The following is a 14,202-nucleotide window of genomic DNA, read 5'->3' on the forward strand; positions in this document are numbered from 1 at the left end:
ATGCTGTCCGTTCTGTCACGCCTCGTTGGCAGCGTAGAAAGTGACTCACCTCCCCTGGCCTGAAGATACACTTCGCCTCGAGACATCCGGACTAATCTCGGAGATAAATTGCGCCAAACGCAGCCAACGTTTGTTTTTAAAAATACAAGAAGAGCCAGCTTGGGAGCGGTGCAGACACACACGGTCTCCGCATCCTGGCCGAAAATCTTAAGGTCTTTGATCGCCTGTCGCGTAAAACGACGGCCCATTTGAAAAGCAAGTGTACGGATGGGCCCGATGGTGAATAGTCTGTCTTTTCTGGAAAGCTTTCTGGGGATTAAGGGGGGATTAGGTCCACACTGGAGGTAACGCTGAGCTCCTTCCATCAGCCGCGTCCTAGTGTGTTTAATGGGCAGCACACCTGGGAAATCGTTGGCGACTCGGGGGGGGGGGGGTTTGTGCAGCACACAGCACGAGTTTATCGGGCTCATGACAAGGGTTTGCGGTATTAGCGGGCATTTACCCAGCAGGAAGGGCTCAGGGGCTCACAAAGAGAGAGGAAGGATGGCCGTCCAAGGTGCCCTGCATCAGAAGAAGAGGAAAAGCCAGCGGGGGTGTGGGCAGCCTGCAGGGAAGGAGGGCTCCTGGGCTCAAGGTGTCTGCACCCCAGGTTGCTTATGATCTGTTAGTCCCATCTGGTTCCAAAGTCGTCTTACCCACGGTCTCGCTCAGTTCCTGGCTGTTCCGGGGCTTGGCGGCGTGCAAGGAGGGCAGGCAGAGGTGCGGGAGACCCGGCCCAATAGCTGGGAGGACACCTGGCCCTGCTCCTCTCCTGCTCTGAGTTCTGATGGTGCCCGGGTCCCTGGTCACTTATCGGGGTCCCCTCATCCCGGCACTGAGCTGGCAGTGCCGCCTCTCAGGAAGTGCCGGCTGCAGTACAGTCAGCGCCCCTCCCACCTGGGAGGCATCCAGGGGTGAGCTGGCAGCCCCCACACCCCGAGGGGCTGCCCTGGCTGCTCTCTGGCTTCCAGTGGAGAAGCCGTGGCCTAGGAAGCAGCCTGGTGTGCTCCAGGGAACCAGCAAGTGCACCTTCTTTGTCTACTCACAAACATGTATTGAGCACCTGCTGTATGCTGGGCCGGTGCCCACAGCCAGATCTCACCCCTGCCCACTCGGGCGTGTGACCGCAGTTAACCCGAGCAGTTGACCCTGTCACTGGTCCCTGGCCCTTGGGTGGCATCTGACACGGTGAGAGCCGACCAGGCCTCGGCCTCCGGGCCGCTCGAGGCAGGGCGGTTGGAGAAATGCAGGCTGCGGTCAGCTCTGGGCCTCGCCGGGGTCCGTGGCCGGCGGATTCTGGGGGGCGGGGGACCCATTCCTAAAGCCCTCACGTGTCCGTCTGATCAGCAGAGTCATTTCTAGAAACATAACGGCTGGGCAAGGGCCACGCCTGTCGTTGCCCGTGAGACCCGCTGACTCGTCAGGGCTGGCACGAGGCTAATGGGAATCTCTTGGGCACTAAAATCGCCGTATGCGTTTCCCTCGGAGATGAGACTGATTAAGACCGATTATTTTTACTGGGTCCCTCTTCCTCTCTGTCTTCCTCTTCTTGCTTTGAAGCTCTCCTTTCTGCGCGGAGGTAATTGAGCTCATTTACGCGCGGTGAAAGCTGTGCTGTCGTCAGGGGGGTTTTATTACCCGCTGCCTGGTAAGCCGAGCTCTGGTGGCGAGGCTGGAACCGGCCCAGGAGGCTGCCGGGAGCCCCTGGCTTCCTGTGTCTCGGGCCGGCGTGGCGCGGGCTGGTGGAGGAAGGTGGCAATTAACTGCAGGAAGAGCTCAGCGCACTCGGCGGGCTCCCGCGTCTGGAATCCACCGTGGCCTTAGAGAAGTCGCCGCCCCGGGGTCACGTGGGTGCCCCTGGTCTTCGCGGGGAGCCCAGGGCTGCCACCCCCTCAGCGTCTCAGGGCTGTGGTCGGGGTCTGCCACCCTCCCTCTCTGAAAGGGACAGGGACGGAAAGACGGAAGGCGCTGGCGTTTGAGACGGGGTCTGCCACCCTCCCTCTCTGAAAGGGACAGGGAAGGAAAGACGGAAGGCGCTGGCGTTTGAGACGTGTCCACGCCCTCCCCGTTTCTCAGCTCCGCAGGTGTTCCTGGACAACCGAGTCGCAACACCGCGTTGCTCTCCCGTCCTCCGCCCTCAGTCTTCGCTTCTGCAAACGTCGTGGTTTTGGTTTTGGGGACATGCCTTAAGGACGGGGTCACGCTCTCCCTTTGGCATCCGTCGTCCCCTGTCTGAGACGCGTCCTCTCCCCGTCCGTCTGCCAATCACGTGCCTCCCCGTACTGCACCTCGGCGGCTGTCCCCTGCTCTGGGAAGGTTCTAGAAGGTTTCCTGACCTTCCCGGCGGGTCTGTAGGTTTCCTCCCTCGAAGCTTGCCGGCTGCCTTTTCATCACCGATCATTGTGCTGTGGGGCCCCGCCCTCATGATGGTGCCACTCACCTGTTCCCGCGTCCCTGTCCCTGAGGACCCCAGGGACTCGTGGATAATGTTTACTAAGCGCCTACTTATGCTGGTTACTGTTCCGCATGATCCTGCCTGTGTTTTTTTCGTTTGGTTCTCGGTGGCCCCATGGGCTCGTTTGACATAGTGCCAGAACTTTAGCACGTCTGGCCCAGTGGTTCTCAGCTGGAGGTCACTCCCCCAGGGAACACTGATGATGCCAGAAGACATTTTTGGTTGTCACACCTGGGGGACCTGGGGGTGGCGTTCTCCTGGGAAGAGGCCAGGGGAGCTGCTCCACACCTCACAGAGCACGGGACGGTCCCCACGCGAGGCTGGTCAGCCCCATGCGCCCTGGAGGCCGAGGAACCCGCCCCGGGGCTACAGGAAGTGAAGCTGGGATTCGAACCCGGGTACTCTGGCCTCTGAGCTCGAGCTGCCGGCCCTGCGAGCTCCTCCAGGCTGGTCCCTGCAGACACTTGGCAAGCAGGTTGCCAGGAAGCACCCGAGCCCTGAGGTGGGCCGAACTGCGTTCCCAAGACGGATGTCGAAGTCCTCCCTAACTCTTGGTACCTGTGAACGGGACTTTATATGGAAATAGGCTGCCTCAGCCTCCTGAGTGGCTGGGGCTATAGGCGTGCACCACCGTGCCCGGCTAATTTTTTCTGTGTTCTTTTGGTTGTCCAGCTAAATTTTCTTCCTTTTTTTTTTTTTTTTTTTTTTTTTTAGTGGAGATGGGATCTTGCTCTTGCTCAGGCTGGTTTCAAACTCCTGAAAAAAAAAAAATGGAAATAGGTTCTTGCAAATGCAATCAAGTTAAGATGAGGTTACTCTGGATTAGGTGCCCTAACCCCATGACCAATATTCTTATGAGAAGGGGGAGATCTGGATGCAGAGACAGACACATGCGGGGAGACGCAATGCAGAGACTGGGGGTGCATCCATGAGCCATGCACCACCGGAGCCGCAGAGTGAAGAGGCAGCCGGGAAGGACCCCCAGAGCCTGGGGTAGGGGCACAGCCCTGCCCACACCTTGGCTTCTGGCCTCCACACCAGTGGGAATGAGTTCCCGTTGTTTTGAGCCAGGCAGTTCGGGGTCATTTGTCACAGCAGCCACAGGAAACTCACGGAAGCTCCAAAGGGGGCTGCAGGCTCCGTCTGAGGCCATCCTGGTCCCCAGGGGCCGGTCAGCTCTGCCAGTCACCCCGCCCAGGACGCCAGTTCTGTTCCTCAAAAGCCTCGAAATGTTCTTCTGGGGACAGAATTTCGTGGAGGAGAACAGGAGATACCCGGCTAAATTTTTCCACACCTTGATCCCTTAGGACATGATTTAAAGTCATGGAAAACAAAGTCACCTAGGCTGGGCAGTGGCGCACGCCTGTCACCCTAGCATTCTGGGAGGCCAAGGCAGGAGGATCCCTGGAGGTCAGGAGTTTGAGACCAGCCCGAGCCAGAGCGAGACCCCGTCTCTGCTAAACACAGACAATGCAGCCAGGCGTGGTGGCGTGCACCTGTAGTCCCAGCTCCGGGGGGACCGAGGTGGGCTTGAGCCCAGCGGCATGAGGTTGCTGTGAGCTGTGACGCCGCCACGGCCCCGCAGCCCGGCAACAGAACAGGACCCCGTCTCAAAGAAGAAAGTCCATCAGAAATGCGGTGACGCCCCAGCCTCACAGCAACGTGCTCGAGAAACGCCAGACAGCACAGCCGGGGACCCGCAGAAAGAACGGAACGGAAGAGACGCGGGAGGTAGCAGAGAGAGGAGAAACCGAAGCAACCCCGAACATCTGAAAAGTGCGTTTTCCTAAGAAAGGGTTCTGCTCCTGCTTCATTTGAGATTTTAATTACAGGCTCCGTAATGGTTTTCATTTTGAATGATAATTAGCTCTAGGTGTGAGGACTAAGTCCAACTTTGCAGGGAATACTTGAAGATGGAGCGTTGATCCCGGGAGCTGCCGTGCGCGCCGGCGGACCGCGCCCTCCCCGAGCTGCGTGAACGCGGCCTGGCTGGACGACGGCGCGCTCACGACGGGTGGGGGGTCTTCTGCCCGTGTGGAAGTGCGGGACGTCCAGCGTGCTGGGGGGGGGGGGTGGTCGCACGATGACAGGAGCACCGTGACCCCGATGACAGAACTAAGACAAAACCAGGAGTCGGGATAACGTGCAGATTTTACAACACAATCAGAGAAGTGTCGGAATTTGTTTTAAAAAGTTTCCCACGGACAGGTGATTAGATTTTCATACCAAAAGTTCCTCTGGCCTTGAGCCTACACGGAACGTCCTTGTCCCCGGGGAGGTCTCACACAGGGCAGCCAGGATGTCCCGGCCTGGGCGGGCTGGTCCCAAGCTCAGAGCCAGTGCGCCACCGACGCTATCCCATCAGCTGCTGACCCGCCAGTCCCCGCGCCCGCCAGGTTAAAGCCCGCTCGGGAGCGCCAACAGTCCTCGAAGTCCCGGCAGCGTGGGCAGGTGACGCCCAGGGACAGCCATGCCGGCAGACTCTGTGCTCAGCGGCTTGGTGAGAACTATTCTCCCAGCCCCGGGGTCCTGAAAGCAGGGGATCGAGAGTAAATTCGACCCTAACGAAAAGCCCCGGCCCACGGCACACCCAGGACGGGCACCAGGACGGCTTTACCCAGAGACATGGAGACCGGAAGCCACCCGTTGCTGCTGCCCTCCCCTTCGCGACGCTGGGCCTTGCGGGACACCACCTGCCGGGCCATCACAGGGCTGCCACTCAGGACCGCACCCCACGGGAAGACCTTGCACCGAGATGATGAATCACCCCAGTCCCAGTTCTCTGCAGTGTGGGGACGGAGGAGAGGAAGGGACAGGCACTTCCCGGAATGCTTTCTGAAAGCCCGGGGTCCCGAGTTCCAGCTCACAGCTGTGTGGGGGGCACACAGGAGCCCACGCTGGGGCCCAGGCCAGCGCTCACAGCAGCAGGACAAAGTCACAAGTTCCCCGGTGTCCCCACGGAGGGACAAGGGAGTCAGGGAAGGGAAGTGCGTGTTCCTGGAGGGCCCGGCTCCCCCCGGCGCAGTGCCAGGGCCGGCAGAGGCGCCATGTTGGCCACAGCACAGAGCCAGACAGGGCTCCGAGCAGTTTCCCCGGCCACGCGGAGGAACCGCCTCTCGTGCACACGGTGCCTGCCAGATGCCGGCGCCACGCCGGGCTGTGGACACGTGTTGGCGCACACAGACGCCACCCTCTGCCCTCACAGGGCGCCCAGTGCAGAGGGAGAGGACTCCTGCCCCTCCCACCCCGCCCCCCAGCTCTGCTGCCCTCGCCACTGCGCCGTCTCCACTCTGACCCTCCCGCTCTCCCCCAAGGCCCTGCTGATGGCGTTGGTCCCCCCAGGAACCCAGGGGGACCTCGCCACCCCAAGATCCTTGTGTAATCACGCCGGCAAAGTCTCTTTTGCCAGGTGAGGTCGCATGTCCTCAGGGGTCAGGGATCAGGATGTGGACACCTTTGGGGTCCCAGCACCCCGCTGACCGCAGCCCTGCACCCACTCGGTGCTCGGGAGGTGTTTGCCGAAGGGAGGAGCTGCAGGTTCCGCGCTGTGCCGGGCGTCAGCTGTCCCGCCGCTTCTCTGCCCACCATGTGACCTGCGGGCTCCTGCTGGGGAGGCCGGTCTGAGCCTCTGCCCTGAGACTAGTGACCCCGAGGACCGCAGTGGGGAGCAGTCTCGGCTCCAGCCCCACCCCCACTGCGGTCACACTCCCGAGCCCTTTCCCAGGTGTGGACGGACAGGGCCTCTCTGACCTGCTCCCGGGTCCAGGGGCCAGTTTTAACCACCGGCTGGCAGGGCCAGGGCTGCGAGGTGAGCCCAGATGGAGCTGGCTGGGCACGCGGGGTGGGGGTGGGGGGGCGGGGACGGGGTTTGTATTAGCGAGGGCGATTTGCTCCCCCGGCTCCGAGTGATGAATTAAGGATTTGAGCTCCTTTGTGTGGACGCTGATCTGTTCCAAGGAGCCGTCTTTCCTCTCTGCACCAGTGGGGAGGGGGCTTGGCCGTCGGGGTGCTGAGCAGCCATTTCCGTGATGATTGAGGTTTTCGTTAGCATTCCGGCTGGGTCCGGACACGCTGCTGCTCGGTAGCTGGCATGCTCGCCCTGCAAACTGATAGCTCGGCGGGCACGCCCTCTCTAGCCTGGCTGCGCCCGGCTGCCAGGTCTGCTCCCCCCAACAGCTTGCCTTTCCCGTGCTCAGCAGGAGCGTGGCCAGAACCTTGGCCCCACATGCAGGCCCGCCCGCCCTCCCTCTCTCGGTGGAGTGGCCGGGCCAGCCCTCCCCGCCAGCTCCTGCCCGCTGCCCGCCAGCAGGAGCCAAGTGCTCAGCGGGGGCCGGGCCCTGTGGCCCCCTCCCCACAGGACCACCCCCACCTGCATGTCCCCACGCAACCCCACCCTGCAGGTCGAGGCTGTTTCTGTCTCCTCCCCCCACGATCCCTAGAGAAATGTCGGCTGCAGGGGCCCAGTGGCACAAGGCGCACCCTCAGGACCCACCCCCAGGCTGTGCCCACCAGAGTCCTTCTGAAGAGGAGCCACGTCCCTGGCCCAAGAACTTTGCCTCTGTTTGGCAGTGGGGGCTGGAAGTGCCTTATGGGGGGAGCCAAGGGGGGTTTCTGTGCCCCAGTATGGTGCTGGGGGCCCTGGGGGTGCCCAAGGCCTGGTAGTCAGCTGGGTTGACCACCCCCGGTGCTGGGCACAGTGGTGTCACCCCGGGTGCTGGGCACAGTGGTGTCCCAGGCCTTCTGCTTGTCCCTCCCTCACCAGTCTTGGCAACCCAGACGTCTGAAGCCCACCAGCACCTGGGGGACACTGGGTTCATTTAGCACCCTTGGTGAGTCCTCACACCACTGCCCCTGGTCCTCACGCCACTGCCCCTGGGTCCTCACGCCACTGCCCCTGGGTCCTCACGCCACTGCCCCTGGTCCTCACGCCACTGCCCCTGGGTCCTCACGCCACTGCCCCTGGGTCCTCACGCCACTGCCCCTGGTCCTCACGCCACTGCCCCTGGTCCTCACGCCACTGCCCCTGGGTCCTCACGCCACTGCCCCTGGTCCTCACGCCACTGCCCCTGGGTCCTCACGCCACTGCCCCTGGTCCTCACGCCACTGCCACAAAAGCCCGGGGAACAAGAGGGTGTTTCGTGTTCCTCGGTTCCTGGCCTGTTGTAACTTAGGGAGATGCCTACGGGCTTAAGGACTGCTGCTGTCTCTGGGGACTGTCCCCAGAAAAGTATTTCTGCTGAATCCAGCGGGTTACCCCAGTGTGCTCCGGGTGTGTGTAGGTTTCCTGTGACTGCTGTGATACGTGACCGCAAACTGGGTCACTGGACACAGCAGAAAGTCGTTTTCTCACAGTGCGAGAGCCGGAGGTCTGAAGTCAGGTGTCGCGGGGACCCAGAGCCCCGGAAGGATCCTTCCCCGTCTCCTGCAGCTCCGGGGGACTGTGGGCAGCCCCGGCTGGTGCTGCGTCGCGGCAGGCTCTGTCCGTTTTACACGAGAACACACGTGATTGGGGCGGGCCCAGCCGGACAGTAAGGGTCGTCTCGCTCAGGACCCTTAATTTAATCACATTTTGTCATACAAGGTGATATTCGCCCTTTTGCCATATAAGGTGATGTCCCTGGGTTCAGGAATTACACTCGGACGTATCCTTTTGGGGTCACCTTGTATCCCACCAGGGATAACCAGGGTGGGTTATTTTCTGGCCTCCCCACCTCGCACGGTGTCAGGGAGCGGGGGCTGGGGAGGGCACCCCGTTTCCGAAAGGCTTTGTCCCGAGGGCGGCTCCGGGCTGGGATCGGCTGTGCTGCCGGGCCCCTGGGTCTGAGCTGCCGCAGGCTCTGGGACGGTTTCAGGCACACACGGCTCATTCCGGTTCCGCAGGGTCTCCCGCCCCTGGCGTGTGTGACTCTAGTAGGAGAAGGCAACGCGGTGGTTGTGTGGGAGTCGTTTTCTTTGCGCTGAAATGCATTTTTTTTAATTTATGCTTTTTTAAATGGGTGTGTCTGGAGTTCTGGGAATTTGCTTCCAGTACAATAGCGAAGTCATCCCGGGAAGCCCAGCCCTGGACGAGCCACTCCCGCGGGGCTCTGGCTTCTCAGGGCCTCTGACTCCCAGCGCCCCGCCCCCCCCTCCCCCCCAGCTCATGGGGTGGCTGTCCAGGCCTTCATCTGAGGCTGTTCCGGGTAGCCTTGCCCGGTGGGGAGGGGCTGGGCTGTCTTGGGTGTGACTGGGGGAGGGGACTCCAGGTGCAGAGCTTGTCACCGGGAGGTGAGAAAGTCAAACACAGAGAGAAGGGGGTGGGGGGGCATGGGGGAAGTGCTGAGAGGAGAGGGCTGGAGGGGCCAGGGATGGGCAGACGAGGTAGGCCCAGGGTGGCAGCGAGGAAAGGGCGTGGGAATGACAATGACAGTGCCCGAGTGCTTGTGCAGGGCCTGGCGCAGAGCTTTGCCAGATGGGCTCGTTGCACCTGTGCTAGGATAGCTCCAGGCGAGAGGGACGGAAATCCCTGCCTTCGGGGATGGCTTTACAGCCAGGGAAACCAAGGCACAGGTCAGGGGCTTGCTTAGGAAACCCCTGTCCTGGCAGTGGTGCTTTTTGGGTTGGGTGGAGGGGATGCTGAGGTGCTGTAACCCTGTCCCTGGGTCGCCCCCCTCCAATGACACTTTGGGGGGAGGGGCACTGATCCCAGGAAGGTGGCAAAGTCGAGTCCCTCTCTGGACTCATCCCTGCCAGCTATGTATGGACGCAAAGGATGTGGGTATAAGGCGAGCCTCAGCCCTGCAGCTGTGTGGCCTGGTAGAGGATCTTACCCTCTCTGAGCCATGCATACAACCAGGTGTGGAGACCTGCCTCGTAGGAAGGGTCATCTGATTACCTCGCCGAGCCTCTAGACAAGGGTGCTGCTGGAATGGTCCTCCTCAATTATTTAGCTCCCCCCAGTATGGACCTGGGGATAGCCAGGGTCAGGGGGCATCCATCTGAGCTGCTCAGGCTCCAGCGTGGCCGTGTGGCCCTGCCCTTTCTGTCTGTCCACCTGGCTCTAGGTCAGCCTGGCTTACAGGGCTGGGCCATCAGCACGTCCTTCTTCGCAGCTCTGTTGCTGGACAAACGGCCCCGTAGCCGAAGCCTCTGGTGGTCGTGCTTCTGCTCCGGGCTGCGTGCTGTGGGGTTGCTAAACTGCCCCGGAAGAGGCGGGTCCTGACCAGCAGTGGGCTGCTGTACGTGACCCTCGCCCGGGCTGCAGCCACCCGCGACCTTTCTGTGCAGCCCTGTGCACTGCGGGGCCTTGCCGGCGGGGGGCTGTGCACGGCGGGACAGGAGAGGGCTGGGGCTTCGCCTCTGCTGCTCCACGGTGGGAGCCGTTGCCTGTGCGTGTGCACACGCCTCAATGCCAGCCCCCTTCAGAGCTTCCCTTCCGCTTCTCCCATCTGCCCTGAGACTCTCAGCACGTAATTTCGGTTTTCCTGAACATCTGACATTTTTAACCTAGATGGAAACTCCACGAGGGATCAGTTTTGTTCACACTTGTGCCTTAAAATGGCCCCACATCAGGGAGTTTATTAGGTGGATGGATGGGTGGATGGTGCATGGATGAGTGTGGGGGGGGTGGCTAGATGGGTGGATGGTGCATGGATGGAAAGATGGATGGATGGCTGAGTAAACAGAAGGTTGGATGGATAGGTGGGGGGGTGGATGGATACATGGGGGATGGATGGGTGGATGAGTAAATGGAAGAATAGATGGATAGGTAGGTGGATAGAAGAATGGATGGATGGATGAGTAGATGGGTGGGTGGATGGAAGATGGGTGGGTGGTTGGTGGATGGATGAATGAGTGGGTGAGTGGGTGGGTGGATGAGTGGGTAGATGGTGGATGGTTGGGTGGTTGGTGGGTGGTTGATGGATGGATAGATGTGTGGATGGGTGGATGGTTGGGTAGATGGTGGATGAATGAATGAGTGAATGGGTGAGTTTGTGGCAGCATGGATGGATGGATGGATGAGTGGGTGGATGGATGGATGGGTGGGTGGATGGATGGATGGATGGGCAGGTGGATGGGTGGGCGGATGAGTGGGTAGATAGGTGGATGAGTGGGTGGTGCATGAATGAGTGGGCGTGTGGCAGCATGGATGGATGGATGAGTGGGTGGATGGATGGATGGATGGATGGGCAGGTGGATGGGTGGGCGGATGAGTGGGTAGATAGGTGGATGGGTGGGTGAGTGGGCGGTGCATGAATGAGTGGGCGTGTGGCAGCATGGATGGATGGATGAGTGACTGGACGGATGGGCGGGCAAATTCGTGCAGAGTTTAATCATTTCTGGTGTACCCTTCCCTTGTCAGGAACCCTGTAATGTCCCCTCTGCCTTGTCTCCCATGCTGTGCCTTCTCTGGTAGCGAAGCTTCTGACAGGTGCCACCTGGCCATGGCTCACGGCAGGAGCTTCGTTTCAGGTCACGGCACAGGTGGTTCAGCACCCCGTCCCGTGTCCTCACGTGCCGTGTCGGGACTGAGCTCTCTGACGGGCCTCGGGTGGTCTTCAGGTTTTGTGCGTCTGTGCGTCCTGACCCGACTTGGAAAGTGCGGTGTGTTCTGTGTCCCTGTCCCCTGGGCCCTTCCCCTCGCTCCGCACTCTCTGTCCTCAGCTTCCTCATTGGTCTTTAGTTCTGCCTAAATTCAGCCTTCAAAATGCTGAGTGTTACCCTTGCCGCCTTTGGAAATTCTAGTTTTTCTGGTTTCAAAGCCCTTAGCTATTTCTTAGGACCAGAAGGGAATTGTCTTTTTATTTGTCTAAAAACTTAAGTCGTCAAACCTTTACACGCCCTTCCCCTCCTGGGCCCGTCCCCAGCCCTTCTGGGCCTGGCACCCAGCTCTCCTCCCCTCCTGGCTGGGCTGGGCACTCTGCATCTCTCTGCTCCCAGCTCCTGGAGCAGCCCGTCGGGGGCAGGTTCTGAAGCTGCCTTGGCAGGCTCTTGAGCCAGGGGTTCACGTCACATCGGCCTGGTTTGGCATCTCCTCGCCCAGACCTGACGTGGCCGTGCCCCTCCCCAGCCCTCTGCCTTCCCTGGCCCGCCAGAGTCTCCACGTGGTGGTGGTGGTGGGGGCGGTGGCCCTCCCTTGCCGTTTGCTTAAGCCCTATGAATAGCTGGGCCTTCTGCAGGGGACTCCTCGGCTGCGGGTGGGTGGCTCTGGCACTGGGGCCCTCTGGGCAGGCAGGGCAGTGTCCCCTCACTCTCAGCCCCCCCCAATGAGGGATGGGGCATGTCTGCGGCCAGGAGAGCTGGACGGGCCTTGGCTCTCGGGAGTTTTATTTGTGGTTAAGAATGTTCCTCGTGGGGTCCTGTCTGAAGTTTCCGTCCGGGGCTTTGCATTTGGAGCCGTAACCAGACAGAGAGCACTTGGGGCTGCAGAGTGGGGGGCAGATTCCTCCCGGGTTTAGAGGGACCCGGGGCAACCATTTGACTCCAAGCAGGATTCTTGGATATAAGGGAAAGGCCAAATTTATCTTGAATGAGAATTCCTGGAAAAAGAAAGATAAAGTTAAGTCTTGCTAGTGAGCACACCTGAGAACATTTATTTCATTAAAATAGTGTTTCTTATGATAGCTGTATTAGAAAATCAAAGATATCGGGCTCACTAGATTTGATCCAGACGCTTTACCTTAAGTAAGATGATTTTAGGAGTTAAAAACTATCACGCCACGCCTCCTCCCAGATTTGCGTTCAGCGCTGTCGGGTTGGCAGCGTGAGCCTGGCCGGGCGCGAGCGTCTGCAGACGCCGCGAGGCAGGGATTCCCCACAAGGGCATTTGCGCAGCTGCACGGGAGATAAATTTAAAGAAAGCATGGTGCTTTTGCAAACCAGCTGGAGGGGCTGCTCTGGGGAGCGTCCTCACGCGTGGACTTCGTAGCACTTGCTGAGGGGGTCCACGGTGACCGGAGATGAGGACCTTCCCAGGCTGGTCCCGTGCACGGGAAACCGAATGCTCACGGTTCTCGCCGCCTCTTGTAAAAAAGGCATGTCTCATTGTGGAATTAATTCCTCATTACATCAACATCTTCCCTGCACCGTTTGAATCAAATGCACGAGTTGCATAGGTTTTGTAACGTGGTGGATTAAGTACCTGGGTTAATCATTGGCTTGGAACTGGGGAAAGTCCTGGCATTCCATGACTTCATCTTACAAGCATTCGTCAATGCCGTCTGTGTGCCGGGCACCCCGCCCTGCCGGGGGCTTGGGTGCCCCGCGTGCAATGCGCAAGGCATTCGCTGGGCGCCCACTGCATGCCCGACATTCTCAGCCTGGGCCCCCAAACAGACCCTGCTGCTGCCCTCACAGAGCTGGGGGACAAACTCGGTGAGACATAGTCACTCAAGTGGGGTGACCGTGCAGCTGGGTGGGTGCTCTCCAGAGAGGAGGGAGGGGTCCCCGAGAGTCTGGCAGGCCACGGGCTGAGCTTCCAGAGCGAGTGACTGAGAGGGAGGACGGGCAGAGTGAGGGACCTGGGGCGGCCTCCAGGCACCAGGAAGCCACGTGCAGACCCAGGAGCGAGGACCCTGGGCCCGGAGGATGGTCGCTGTTTATCATCACCGTTATTGACAATGGTGCGGTCTTCATGGGATCCTAGCCAGCGAGACCGACACACGGCAGCACCAGCACCGTGGAAAGCCCCGCCTGTCTCCGTGTGCAGAACAAGCTCATCTGCCAGGCATTTGGGGCGAGGGGGTGCAGGGGCCTTGACGAGGCCTGTGGTTACACAGGTGGCAGCTGGCTCTGGCTGCAGAGAGGAGGGCCCAGGACTCTGGGAGGCCGCAGGGGCGAGGCGGGAGGGGATGGCTCCAGGGCTGAGACCCTGCCCCAGACAGGGGCCCAGAGACCAGTGTGGAGAGGGGAAGGTCGGGGGTGGGGGCGGCATAGAGAGAACAGGGGACGTCCTGGGGAAGGGGGGAGGGGCTGCAGTGGGAGGGGGCTGGCCAGGTGGGGAAGGAGCCGGCAGAGGCCAAGGCGGGGAGACGGTCTCCTGATGGCAGAGACACCGGAGCCTGGGGGTCACGGTGGGGAAGGAGGTGTCCCCGGGAAGGGCCCAGCAGTGTCTGGTGCCTCTGGTCTCGGCACTGTGCGTGCAGAGGCCAAAATGTCCCACGACTGTACTTCTAGGACAGACACAGAGGGCCACGTCATGACCCCCAGAATCCCTGTCTGTGCAGAACCTCAGAACATGACCTCATTTGGAAATGGAGTCTTTCCAGATGGGATGGCTCAGCTGCTCGAGGTGAAATCATCCTTGGTGTAGGGTGGGCCGGAAAGCCAATGACTGGCGTCCTCACGGGAGAAAGGAGGGGGAGGTTTGACGCGCTGTGGGAAGGCGGCCATGTGGGAAGAGGCCACAAGCGCAGGAAGTCGGGGAGCCCCCAGGAGCTGGAGGGCGGGAAGGACCCTCCCCTGGGTTATCTCATGGGTGCTCACACCTGGCTTTCGGGCGTCTGGCCTGCTATCCTCTGCCGTTCAAGTCACCGGTTCGTGGCTGTCGGTCTCGGCAGCCCTAGGAAGCCGACGCAGCTGCCTCCTGCAAATGAAAATAAGCAAAAACCAGAGAATATACAGCTTCGTCCTCGGAAAACCAAACCAGCTTCATGGAGGTTTAGCTTTATTTGCAAATTATTCACACCAGCAAGGCCTGTTAAGTAGAGGGGCAGCGACACCCGTGTGTG

The 14,202-nt window shown here is 60.5% G+C and overlaps 1 protein-coding gene across 1 annotated transcript in view; it reads left to right on the plus strand.

Annotated features, from left to right (window-relative positions):
- The window catches only part of CELSR1 (cadherin EGF LAG seven-pass G-type receptor 1), a 150,194-nt gene that overhangs the window by 64,035 nt on the left and 71,957 nt on the right, over window positions 1-14,202 (plus strand). The gene's annotated exons all lie outside the window — the stretch shown is intronic.

Source organism: Microcebus murinus, chromosome 10 (assembly GCF_040939455.1).
Source record: "Microcebus murinus isolate Inina chromosome 10, M.murinus_Inina_mat1.0, whole genome shotgun sequence".
NCBI lineage: Eukaryota > Metazoa > Chordata > Mammalia > Primates > Cheirogaleidae > Microcebus > Microcebus murinus.